At 37.1% G+C, this 14,008-nt stretch overlaps 1 protein-coding gene and 1 long non-coding RNA gene across 9 annotated transcripts in view; one reads left to right on the top strand and one right to left on the bottom strand.

Moving 5' to 3' along the window:
* TMEM161B (transmembrane protein 161B) overlaps positions 1 to 14,008 on the top strand; it is a 210,262-nt gene that overhangs the window by 48,237 nt on the left and 148,017 nt on the right. The gene's annotated exons all lie outside the window — the stretch shown is intronic.
* Positions 1 to 14,008, bottom strand: part of LOC118699074 (uncharacterized) — a 58,491-nt gene that overhangs the window by 26,966 nt on the left and 17,517 nt on the right. For 2 of the 4 annotated variants that reach the window (XR_004982023.1, XR_004982021.1), the window contains exon 5: positions 11,037 to 11,129. The exons of 1 other annotated variant lie outside the window; for it this stretch is intronic. This is a non-coding gene — a long non-coding RNA (uncharacterized LOC118699074). Of the gene's footprint in view, positions 1 to 8,932; positions 10,871 to 11,036; positions 11,130 to 14,008 lie in introns of those variants that run through there. One more of the 4 variants, XR_004982022.2, reaches the window with a different exon arrangement.

Genomic DNA, 14,008 nt, shown 5'->3' with positions numbered 1-14,008 from the left:
AAGTGTAACAACAAAGCAGTAGAGAATTGAAGTGTTTAGTGCCAGCTCATTTCAGTTTATTTTTCTGTCACATTTTTGAATGGGTAGACTGAAAGACCAGAAATGAAAAGATCTCTTTCTGGACCAGAAGGATTGACAGTGTTCTTTAACGGACTGTCCAGATATGTCTCTCTGACCCACAGCTATTTGCTTATTTGCTTTTGTTTTTTTTAAATAGAATCAGCATGGTAATAGCTAGCAGCAGTAATAGAGGAGAGAGAGAGAACCCCTCCTCTGTGCTTTGGTGAGAGTGTTTTTTTACAGCCATGCTACACTGCCTGGATGTCAGCTCCCAGTTTCAGACATGATGGAAGCTCCAAGTACAGCTATGAGCTCAGAGTACAAATATGAATTAAAAATTCATATATCTTACTTCACTGCCTCCCTTCCCCTCTACCAGTTAATGTAATCTAAAAATATCCTCCATTCTTAAATTGCTTTACTGCATCCTCATTTGTATCCTGAAGACGATCCAGGATAAAACCCAATGGATTTCCACATGGGATTTAGACTTGACGTTTTTTATTTAGTTCACAAACCTCTCAAAGGAAAGTTTGTTTTCCCTTCATAGATGGAAAAATTTTCTAAGATAAATAAAGCTGGTTTAGCGGCAGTAGTAAGTAAATATCTTTGTTATATTCCTTACAAATTTATCTTATGTGATAACCAGGCAGATTCTTGCCATCAAAATATTGTATTTTGCTTCTTGGCAATTCAAAAGAAATATCTATCAACATCTATAATGTTCCAGTTGAAAAAGCCTCTGTTTAATTCCAGAAGTTTACTTGCCATAAATAAAATTCTTAATTATGGTTTTAGAGGGAAATTAAAACAATCTTGAAGAGATATGTAACAAAGATTTTACATATTTCTATTTTTATGTAGGGAGAGGCAATTTTCCACCAGCTCTATGCATCAATTAGTGTTTCCCAAGCAGCATGAAAGATACAAGTAACTCCTAAATGTGAGTGTGCAGGTAGTGAATTTATAACAGAAAAACTCTCTGATTTTTGTCACCTAATAACTTCATAAAGTATTTTGGTGATGCTTAGCACTCCTGTCTTAATAGCTGGTAGGGATAAAAACACATAATCCAATAGTTTAAGAAAATTTAAATAAACCAGACTGTTAGGTTGCATGTGGGGAGGGGTGAGGGGCAAGTAGGCAGAGATACTTGTCCCCAGACATTCATGTGGCACTGAGGGTTTTATTTCGCCAGCCTACCCTTTATAAAGACTTTTGAAAGACACAGTCTGGATTTTCTCATTGGTCTGAACTCCACGCCCCCTCAGGATCTGGCCAGTGAAATGCTTGCAGCTTCATAAGAGATCTGGTTGGGAGAAGCCCCTGTCAGTGAATCCTGGGGCTTGGTGTATGTTATCCGGTAACACCAGATCTTCATTTTTATTGAGAGATAGTACAATGCTTTGACATCTTACTAATTTAAAGTAACACATTACAGTTTTTACCAATGCTGCTCTCCAAAAGGCTCTCCCAGGAACTATTATGCCAATACCTTCTGTTACCTGTTTAGTGGCTTTTCAGGATCAGGGCATTAGCAGACATATCCACTTAAATGTGGATTCCAAATCTTCGTTTTTTTCTAAACAGCTCCTGAACCTTAGCTTGGTCTGAAGAGTGAGAACAGAGGACAAACACCAGCTCAGTCTCTGTGCTGCTCCTACAAGAGCTACTGTATGCTAACAGGAAAAAATATGCCCTGAGAGCACACAGAGACACAGCCTTAGTGTTTTCCTATTATGTTTTATTCAATAACTTTGTGATGAAATAGATTATCCAGAAGCCATGCCTTGATATTAATTTTGGCCCCATGTCTGTAAGACACTAAATGTTTTTGCAGGACTCTTTCTTGACTGTACAGAGGTCTCTGGGCATAGAACCTTTGTGAACAGGGAGGAGATGGTGGTAAACCTTGGTCACTCCTTCTGTGGCTGATAAAAGCTCAATATCTGTCACAGACATCTTTTCACTAAAAATCCTTTCTTTAGGATTTTTCCTTCTGAGAAGCTAAGAGTCCTCAGAGACAGAATGTAAACAATGGTTTTCCACTGCTGTGGAATGCAACAGGTCCATCCGTGATTGGCCCATCTTGGATGTTTATAATTAATGGCCAATCGAGGACTGAGCTACCTCGGACAGAGTCTGAGAGAGCTGCCTTTGTTATCATTCTTTTCTTTTCTATTCTTAGCTTAGCTAGCTTCTGAGGAAACCTTTCCTTTCCATTTCTTTTTAGTATAGTTATGATGTAATATATATATCTCATAAAATAATAAATCAAGCCTTCTGAACATGGAGTCAACTTTCTTGTCTCTCCCCTCATCCAAGAACCCCTGTGAACACAGTCACACAATATCTATTCAGAGAAAATTCCTATACTTACATCTATGCATATCCATATATTCTGAAGCACATGTTTAAGACATCAATTTAATCTTCAAAGATCCTCTGGCATATTATAAATTTTAGCCATTTTGAAAATGCAGTGTTTGGGGGGACCATATTGGTCTGTGCAGTTGGGAGGCTCATGTACCGATGCCCTTGTGCAGATATGTGAGCACCTCCATGAGCCTGAGTGCTTGGGTGCAAAATATTCCCTCCTTTCATATGAGTAACACCGCTGTAAGTTATATTTGCAGTGTGTCACAGTCAGGTTTACACTGGGTATATACATGTCCACAAATAAATGTAAAATGCCTGATTTGACATCCCTGTGTAATGCAAAGTGAAAACTTCTCACATTTTTTTATTACCTTCTGGCTAATTTCCCCAATTAAATCTAAGACCTTGCACAATAATGAAAGACTTTCAGTGAACTCTATCACTCTTGTTCCACAAGGAGGACAGGATTTTGTTGGTGTCCATTAAAAATACCATACCATTAATGAATGGTAATATCATTCATTAATGGTATTGTATTTTTAATGGAAATACCATACAATTAATGAATAAAGCAAAAAGTACATATATTTTTCAAAGTACAAATGCAGTGGTGTGTTTATGTATTTAAGAGACACAATGAAATGTATTCTTGAAATATATGAACAGTAAATAAGTTTTACTAAAAACATACACAATTAAAATTGTGTTCTCCCTTTTATGTGGTCTACAACATTTGTTCTGTTTAACCATATGAGAATAGAATAATTTCTCTTAAGATTGAAAGATTCATAGAACAATGATATTGCATGTTTTACTAGTGAATATTTGGAGGCATTTAGCAGTGTAAATAACAAATATTTTGTTTTGCAAATTAATTAATTCTAAACAATATCCAGTAACATTGTGATTTGCAATGTAACAGGCAATTTAAATAGTTTTTTGTAAAAACCTAGTTTTCTCAAACTTTCTGTTGTATGCTATTGTGTGGTAAATATCCACTGATACTTTGAGGTCTCAGAATGATTTGCACCTTCATTTACAAGTAACTTTACGAATCTTAACTGAAACCATGAATTTGAAGATCTAGCTGGTGTGCTGGCAAACACAAAATACCAAGAACAAAAATGCTCCTAATTAGTAACTAAGCAGTAATTTTTTTCAGTTAATTTCTCCACTAAAAATGTATCCAAACATCTATGACATACAACAGATCTGGAATGTAATTGCAGTTTGCCATAGCAGCAAATGTATCTCTCTGCGGTTAAAATAAAAATGAGAGGAAAATCTTGCTCAATTGTTCTATCACGTGGGTAATCATTATTGAAGTAATTAGACAGATCAAATTCATTTTCAGAAATTAGACCAATTCATGAGATTGTTTTAATCTATAGGGAATAGAACAATCACATATAAAATACCTACAGGAACAGTTTTTCTCATTGCACATAAATAATCTGCATTAAGATAATGCACACCAGATATGCATTAAAAACCTGAAGCTTTAAAAAGTAGTACACTAGTAAAGTATTTGAATTTTAAAATATTTTGTTCAAATTCCTCCCAGCTCACACTGTTCTCAGGAGAGTTCCAGGAAATATTAAAAATACTATTGAAATAAAAAGGATAAGATATTTGTCACTCATTTAAATTGATGTATGTTCCTGTCCCACAAATGTCATATTGGATAATCCTGAAAAATTACCATAAATATCCAGAACTATGCATATTTATGATGGTATTTTGCATAGCACTAGTAGCAATTTGCATGGGAGGACTGTGAATGGAAGCGGATGGGTGAAAACTGAACAGTCAAGAGGACAAAATTTATTACCAGCATCCTACAAACTGTCTCAGCAACACTTTTGTTTTGCTTATTTTACAAAACCAAAGCAATTTGCCTTGCACCACTCCTGTGATGTTTTCAATTTGCTGGCAGTTTAGCACTCCATACTTAGCCAGAAAAATTTAGCCTAGATAAGTTTCTGAGGGATACACATGTTAATTAGAAACATCTTTTCCTATTACTGACAGCTGTAAAGAAATCCAAGAATGAGAAATCAGAGGTGTGCTTTTTCAAAATTTCCTTATTTTTTGGAGGCAGAAGGGTTGCATTTCCAGCAAATGTTCACCTGATCCAGGTGAGTCCATCATGGATTCAAGTGTATCCTCATATCTGCACCTCAGATGAGGCCCAGAAAACATTCAAGAAATCTCTTAAAAAGTCTGGGAGGGACAGAAAGTTTTTCCTGCCTCTGGCTTAATAGCATTTTATGTTAAAATGGAGAGCAGAATTAACCAGAGACTCTAGAAGTAATTATTGGCAGTGTTTGACCACCACAAATGCTTGGGCAAACAGTGATTCCTCTTTCCACCAGTTCACTAATAGGAACAACAACTGGCATTGTCCTCCACTTCACTGAGTGCCTTTGGAGAAGGAGTTGGTTGCTGGTGGGAAACTGACAGTCAGACCCCATTCCAGAATAGCCTCTCCCGACCCCACTGCAGCAGATGCCAGCTTCTGGTATCAGGGGTGCCAGCTCCATGGGAAGAAGCCAAACCTGTCATACCATGTTCTCATCAAGACTTCAGTGTTTGGGGCAGAACTGCTATTAGAGCCTAACAAGGAAACAAACCCTAAAGTAAAGATTCGGCCTCTTTAACACTTGTGATTCCACCAGAGAGGGACCACTGCACTTGATGCTTCATTTGTAGAGGGCTGTTGTTGTTGTTGTTTATCAGGTTTTTTACAGGCAGGAGCACAACATGAGCAAGGTGGTGTTTTATGTGGCTTTTTTAGACAACCTACGATGACCATATAGCCCAGCAAATTGCAGTTCTCTACAATTGCATTCGCAGCAACTCTGTCAACATCCACAGTGCTCAAACCTATGCTTTCAAAACACTGATATTGTTGATACTGCACAGCTTCCATCCAAAGTTCTCCTTCACACTCTACTAATATGATTGCATGCTTTTGGATGAACAATTGTGTGCATCTTTTCGTGTTTCTAAACTCAATTTACTCTTCAGGATCAATATGAACACATAGTGGCCACAAGTTACTCCTCGACCAGGTTCCAAGATTTTCTCCCTGAATTATGCTTCTTTACAGGCTACTCCACTGATCTACCACTGCTTCTTTTGGGGCCAAATGCTGCTCACCATGAGAACAGAAATCAGAAAGTAGTGATGAGTTAGACTTTGTCTTGTGGTCCCTTCCAACTCAGGACATTCCATGATTCTAGTTCTCCAGTTCCATTTCATCCCGTGTTCAAAGCAAGGTGACCTAATCATGGTCCCAACACAAGAACCTTTTGCATATCCTATTTGTTGTGGAGCCAATGGAAGTTCTGTGTTTGCAGTTTGACGAGTTAAAGCCCTGGTCTGCGACTGTGTAAACTACACTGTCTGCAGGGAAAGACTGGGATTAAACAATGGAAATATGTGTAATATGGCTTGTGAAAGCCTCCTCAGCAAAGACTCAGGATCTGGCCCTGCATTAGGCATGTTTAAATGTAAAGATTCACCTAAACCCGTGAGTACTTGTGTACTTGAATATACATCACCAAAACAACAAATTGGGAGAAAACATATAGCCATTTGTTGAATTTGTATCACTAGAAAATTTGTAATCTAAAGGTAATTTAAATGTTTATAGTCATAAATTATGAAGATAAAGGTAGATTTGGGTGCACAAAGAAATATTTCTATTTCAGTGTCAGGGATTTCATATTTTTATAGCTGAGCATTTGTGAGAGAAAGCCAAACCCTGGAAACAGCTCTCAAGTGTTTCTTGCACAGACTTGTGCTCATATTTACCTGAAAGTGTCCAAGAAGTTTGACAGGCGTGATGGTGCAATTATTGTCATTCCTGTAAGTATTCAGTCATCTGCAGAGGAGTGTGTTCTTCACAGATGCAATGTGAAGTTTCCCTTTTTTTATGCTGCATTTAACTATCTATCTACCATAAGATGCTGGTAAAATCTGTTTTAAATGTTAATATTCTAAAGAAGACATGGGAATCTTAATTGAATGATCCATTTGCCAAGCTACAGGGTGTGCGTAGAGCCTCTACAAGAAAGGTCTATAATAAATCCCTATCCTAAAACCCAAGGTAAAAGTTTGATGAAGGCAGATTCTTACCATAAAACAACGATGCAGAAGGCCGTAAGCAGTCTTTTGTATAGAGAAGTATCTGATTCTTAAACAGCAATTTTACAAAACCAAAAATCCTTTACATTTTGTGCTTTGTACTGCCAAAATTTGTATAAGGATGATTTAAGATGTTTTTGCAAAGTTCAGTTCCCTTCAAAGTATGCTCTGCTACCATAACAAACTGTGTAAATATTTGAAGTATATAAAACCACATAGTTTTAGGATGAATGGTGGCATGTAAACAAGGTCTCCAATAGGCTAAAATATTGTTTGTATGTTACATTTACCAAAAATTGTATTTCAAGATGTTTCTAAATATTGGCTCTCTCCTGACTTGGTGGCAAGAAGAAAAAGCGTTTGTAATACATTTGAGTCACAAAACAAGACCTATTTCACAAGGATTCCCTTACAACCCTCTGTGATCTCAGGTAATATAAGCTCTGTTTCATTTTTGCAATTTTTAGTACTGTTATCATATATTGTAGTAAACCCCAGAGATTTAGGAAAAGCACCATGGAGAATATGAACAACAGGAATGCTGAAACAGCAAAAGAAAATTCCTGTTTCCCTGTCCTCCGCCCTTAACCTATCTCTGTAACCCTATAAGGCAATGTCATGTTAACCCCTTACCATTGGTCAAGCTTGGATCCTTTCCAACCCTATAAAAGAAGCATACTGTACCCCATTAGTTGAGAAAGAAGAAGAGCAGAGACCCTTCACGGACCTCCCCAAATAAAGCCATCTCCGAGGAACAGCCTGCGCCTTCTCCTTCTCCTCTCTCTCCGTCTGCTGCAGCCTCAAGCCTGGGGCACCACTACCTAGCAAGCAAAGCTGAAACCCTAAGAGCTTGCAATCCCTATAGAGCTGATAATCACCATGCTTGCTAGATGGTAGCCCCACGGCTTTGGCATGAGTGAGCCAGCTTCGGGCACCCAGTCCCTACTCAGGGACTGAGCTCCTGAGCCCTATTGCTCTGCTTTATAATAACGCCAATGAGAGGTTATTAACATATCATTAATTTAATTTGATTTCACAAAAATTAAGAACTGCCTTTCTGTTGAGGCTTAGTGGTACCTTTCCAGCATATAATGGTCTAGTGTTTTACCAAGCTTTTTTTGATTTAAGACCTATCAAAATAAAATGTCTTTCTTTGGGAAATGATTCTGCCGATTCAGAGAGATGACAGGCAAAAAAAAATCCTACTTTTAGTAATATATAGTAATAGTAATCCTTATATCATGGTACTGTGTTTACTAATCAGAAGCCCAGTGATTTCGTACTATTTTTTGGGGCTGCTTATTCAGTACCATAAACATGATTGTTGTTAAACTGAGCAGCACCATTTTCAAGGTAGGGTCAAATAGTTAAATGATGTCTGTCTGTAAGGAAAATAATAGTTTGCAACTACAAGATGATCATTTTCTTTACATAAACAAGTGAAATTTGTAATAACAGAATCTAAGTTTGTTACCCATTACGGAACAGTTATATATATTCTTAGACATGTAGCTAATGCAATCAAGTATGTGTGAGAATTATGCAAAGTACACCTGCATTGTCTCATAGGTGATTATTTGTCCTTTTAAGAGTTTCTACTTAAATATGCAATTATAATGTAAATAAAAACAGCACACGAAAGTATTGTTCAGCTTATACTATCTGCTACAGGTGTGTCATGAGGTCCTAACACATATCAGTATCATATAGAAATTAAATATCCTCTTTGGTTCATGTATACAGGGCTTTTATCTCATTCATTTAAATATGTGATTGTTAGTGCTAGATCTGTAGAGAGAATATTAAGATAGCCACTATTTTTGAAAAATCTGTTGCTTGCCAGTCAGCAATACTGCAGCCTTCAAATTCTCAGGAGAATTAGCCAATATTTCTTTGTATTCTATGCTTTAAACAGCTTTTGAGAAAAATTAGACTGCATAAGCATAATCCTTTTGGGGACATTATTGAAACTTTTTCAAAATAAATATTTTGATAATGCCTCCCCTCCTATTTTATGTTTGGTTTTTTTTAATGAAAGGGTGTGTTTATAAATAAATACATATATACATATGTGACCGTGGTCACAGGGGTTTTCAGGTGAAGTAAGAGACGAGAATGTTGACTCCATGTTCAGAAGGCTTGAGTTATTATTTTATGATATATATATTACATTATAACTATACTAAAAAGAAATGGAAAGGAAAGGTTTCCTCAGAAGCTAGCTAAGCTAAGAATAGAAAAGAAAAGAATGATAACAAAGGCAGCTCTCTCAGACTCTGTCCGAGATAGCTCAGTCCTCGATTGGCCATTAATTATAAACATCCAAGATGGGCCAATCACAGATGGACCTGTTGCATTCCACAGCAGCAGAAAACCATTGTTTACATTCTGTCTCTGAGGACTCTTAGCTTCTCAGAAGGAAAAATCCTAAAGAAAGGATTTTTAGTGAAAAGATGTCTGCAACATACATACCTCTATATACAATGCTTGCAGTATCCAATATGTACATGTAGAACATGTAGAATGTATACACATGTATATATACATACACATACACTAAAATATATATTGCATATTATATATAATTTTGCCATGTTCACATTATGTTAAAATTTCAGTATAAATATATAAAATACATGCGTACATATATACATCGATAAATATGTGCCTATTTCAATAAACACACATATAAATATGCATATAAATACATGGAGTATGCATCAAATTTTTATTTCCATAAGCAAATTTTCATGCTTTTCATGTATTACTACACTATTGCTATAAAAATGAATATATCAAATATAATATAAAAATACCTAGTATATTATAGAACAGATTAATTCTTACAGAGCTTAAGGAAAAACACACCCAGCAAGGATTTGTAAATTTTGAGTTTTCATTTCTCCTTATCTAGGAATATTAATGAATAAAGGAGAATAAAAACTACTAAGATGAAATATTGCCATGTGTTTACAACAAATCTTTAATAAAGTTTTGAATATGCTATATTTTACTTAATTCTGTAGTAGTCCTGTGAATAGTTTTCACCAGCACTACTTACTTAGTCAGCGACACACAAGGTAAGTGAAAATTGCAATTAGACTTTGAAAGGAATATTAATAATGCTAGCAAAATCACCAGAGCAACTTTGCAAGATACTGAGTACCTTGAAGCTAATCTGCTACAGACTCATGAGCAGGATAAACTTACTCACACTTAAAAGATATGCATAGGTTTAACTGATCTGCTAAGTGGAAGAGAAAATTAATAGAACTTTGTTGTCCTGGTTTTTGGTAGCTTTTTGAACAGTATTTTTCTGCACTGAGAATGGTTTTTAGAATAAGGAAAATAATTCAACAAATATATAGGACTTATATTTTGTTCTCAGCCATGCCAGAGACTTCTTTGTGAAGAAGGTCTGCCTCATGAGGACAGATTCATTCTGATTAAGGAGATTTATGCCCACTGAAATAAATACAGACAGTAAAATTTCTTTATAGTTTTATAAAACCACGGAAGTATTCAATTTTTCAATATGGGCATTGCATAAAAAACCCTCATGTAAGTAACGGCATAGAAGTGTTGAGACCAGACAGTGGCTGTAAGGATGTCCTGGGTGAACTTGTGTTATCACCTGCCCCAGAAGGTAAAGGTAACCCAGGTTCTTTTTAAAAGATCCCTTGGGGCAGAGCAAGTGAGATGACACTGAATGACTGATGTGTATAATAAATATATATACATATATATATGTGTGAGTTTATTTTAGTGGTTACAGTGGAAAGCAGGTAGGCATTTTTGTTATCATTATCTATAGTAATACAGCAACATAAAAGCATAAAAAGAACAGTGACAAAAATATATAAGGAAAAGAAAGAAAGTGAAAGAAAGGATAAGAGTGGAAAGGTATCACCACCCATGGATCTTGCCTTGATTGTTGCAATTTTGGTGTCTATTTGTAGAGATGATCACAATCTTCATCCATCAGGACACGGAAAAACCCATGAAACACAGTTATGAATTGGTTAATGTACATTTAGGTTTAGATGGAATGTACCTCCCCTGGGCAGGAGGAAGAAGAAGTATACTGTCTATTTCAGCACTGTGTTTCTGTTGTAACACTTGTGCAGTCCTCTGGTGGCAGACCTCAGGAGCAAAGTCTAGGGGGCACTGTGGGGGTATTTGATGATTTATGAGTCTTTCTAAGAGATGTTAGCTACCTCTGTCATCAGCATAGTTGAGCCAGTTATTCCCCATCAGAAGAGACGAATTAATCTCAGTCCTACAGGGGAAAGGAGGGGAAGGGAGGGGAGGTGAGGCGAGGCAAGGCGAGGTGAGGCGAGGCAGGGAGGGAGTTTTACAACCGAACCAGCTGTAAAACGATTGGCATGATAAAAAGCACTATCCTTTCTCCGCATGATCTACTTCTTACCAGACTTCTCCCTTACCTGGCTCAAACTGCAGCACACAAAAAAGTCTCTGCCTTTCCCTCAGTTGAGTGATGAGTGCAAATCTGGCTTCAGCAAAGCACCCTCCTGCCTCTACAAATGAAGGAATACTTTAAGTCATTCACCATTAACATTCCAATCTCTCACAACCCTGAACAGAACAATACTGATATTTTCCAGAGTAACCAGTCCAACTGACTGCATAGAGTAAGTGAAGAACTAGATAAAGGAGGGAAAACAGGCATTGGGCAGTTTGATCATAGAATCATAGAATGGCTTGGGTTCAGAGGCACCTTAAAGATCATCTTGTTCCAACTCCCATGCCATATGCAGGGATGTCTTCCACACGACCAGGTTGGTTCAAGCCCTATCCAACCAGGTCCTGTACCCTCACAGGACATCCACAGTTTCTCTTGGTAATTTCTTCTAGTGCTTTGCCACACTCCTAGAGAAGAATTTTTTCCTAATATACAATCTAATACTACTCTCAGTTGTATCTATCCACATCCAATGAGCTCTGCTCAAGAATAATGAAGTGGCAAATTCAAAAAGCATCAGCTATGTGTTTTGCTGAGCAAGGATTGTAATAATTGCTGTCCAAAGTAGCACAGAAGCTGAGGATAGGTATTTTGCAGTTCCCTAAAGAAATTCAGTGTTTCTGCAGTGACAGATATTTTGGAAATATCCTCTTTGTACTCTATTTGTCAGGCAAAAACAATTACTTTTTAAGAGCTAAGAACAAAGGTCAACCCTACCAGCGTTGGTCTGGAAATTTACAGAGGAGGACATGAAATACTGGAGGCCACAGCAACTTCCTGCCACCCTTTCAATTTTGGCACCAGTCTAGAAATCTGTGTAGCTGTGTGGTCCACCTTTAGATCTTCTGTTTTCCAGCAGAAACTTCAATTATCTTGTTCAACTTTCTAACAAAAAGATTAGTGCTAAATACTGGGCCATGATACAGACTTGTCCATCCCCATAGTTTTGTGTGTATCATTCAGCTTTTTGTTAAGTCCTATAAAGTTTCTATTAGTTTTCCAAGATGTAATTTGCTATTTCCTACTACTGTTTTTTACTCTTAGCTCACCACTGCTGGGTTTTTTCTGTCAGTCTTTGCCTTCATTCCTTGCCTTCTGGTTTTCTTCAATTTGTTTCCTTTCCCCTCTCCTTTTCCTCCCACTGCATTTTCTCCCACACCCCTATTTTTCAACCACCCTCCCACATTCTGACTCTCCTTTTGTGTGGTCATCTTCTGGTTTTCCCTACTCGTGCAGCTGTGTTAGGTTGATCTGCATTCACAGACACTATTGCTCTCATTGGGTCCCTGGAATTCACTTCACAGTAGCCCCTTGCTCATTTGTTCATATCCAGGCTTTACTTCAGCTGGACACAATAAGGCACTTGGTTGAGTGGTGCAAATCTCTAGGATCTTGAAGTCTAATTGGGAGGCATTCTTCTATGCAGAGAAGAATCACAGATGTATGTGGCTGTTCTTTTGGGGACAAGAGATCCAAAGAAAGCTCTACCAGGAGAGCTTAGGACACCCTTGCTTTTGGTAGTCTGTGCATTTTAATGAAGGAGTTTATTTTTAGTTATAAGTATCATGTGAAAATCCTGCAAGTGGAAATTATTACTTAGCAACCTTAGGGAAGGGCTCGAACAGCTGTCCTTTAGGTGAGAATAGGCCTTCAGACTGCCTTGAGAAGCCTTACGTGGAAAAGTTACTGAAGTAAATAATTGCCTGCAGGGCTAAGCCTGGACACAAAAAACATAAATGTGAGAGAAACACAAGTAGTTTGCAAGGTATTAGTTCATTATGAATGTCAGTATATTTGTAAAAGGTATTTTAGTCTCTGGCACTCATAAAATTCACACTGTAATTGTATATTGTGTCAATATAAATACAAAAATATGTTTTAGGTAACATATTTCTAGACAGAACGCATTTCACATAAACCTCAATGATTCAAAATAAAAAGAGCACCAAGTGCCCAGAATTGCTAACAGAAAGCTTCGTTGACTTCTGTGGGACTGATTATATGATGAAAGTTAACTATATTCCTAAATGTTCTCAGCTAATAATGTAATCTTTTTTTTGTCACCTCTTACTCCTCAGAATACTAACAATCCATAGGTGACCTCTTCTAGTAGTAAATTACCCTTCAATCCCTGCATCTCTGTGCCAGGTGTGGAGAGTGTCCCTGATTCAGCTGCATTTTTAGCTTCTAAATCTGCTAAATTTCTCCTTCATTCCCCTTGAATCAGCCTTTTTTAACATCCCTTAACGTACACTACTGGCATTTCCTCTGGTAATTATAAAGTTTCTAACACTTTTAAATAAATTTTTTTGTATATTTTTGTGAATTTCCCTTTGAATTTAATAGCCCCCTCTCTTCCTGAATTTTTCCAATGTATGCACTACTCCAAAAGCATAGTTTGAGTCTGTATATATTGTTCCCCTTTTCTGTACTAATATTTCCAGAGGTCGCTTTAGGGCATATAACTCACATGCATGAGCTGACCATTTGGAAGGTAACTTTCCCTTTCCTGTGGCTACCAACCCTTCATCCACTATAGCAAACTCCGATACCCGGTGCCCCTGGACTACTCTTTAAGATCCATCAATGTACAATAGTTTTCCTCCTTGGAAACTGGATGGTCCTCATTAACTACTTTTATTACTACAGGTTTCATATTCAATTTACCTCATTTTTTCAATTTTGCCCACACCATTTTATGACTTTTCTCCTCATATTCTTCCCTTAATTGGAGAAGCTTAACTACCATTTTCCTTTCCTCTGGGAGTACTCCAACGTCCAACTGCACCTGTAAATCCCATCCTAATAAATTGTACCCTGCTTCTGGAACTAATAGAATCCCAATTCCTATTTTATTTGTTCCTTCAAACTTTACTTGCTTTATAAGTGAAATTTTGAATCCTTTCCCTTTTGCACCTACTACCAGCATGGTAT

The sequence above is a fragment of the Molothrus ater genome, chromosome Z (assembly GCF_012460135.2).
Source record: "Molothrus ater isolate BHLD 08-10-18 breed brown headed cowbird chromosome Z, BPBGC_Mater_1.1, whole genome shotgun sequence".
Classification (NCBI taxonomy): Eukaryota; Metazoa; Chordata; class Aves; order Passeriformes; family Icteridae; genus Molothrus; species Molothrus ater.
Note: the sequence above shows the minus strand (reverse complement) of the source record. Positions and strands in the feature narration are given on the sequence as shown.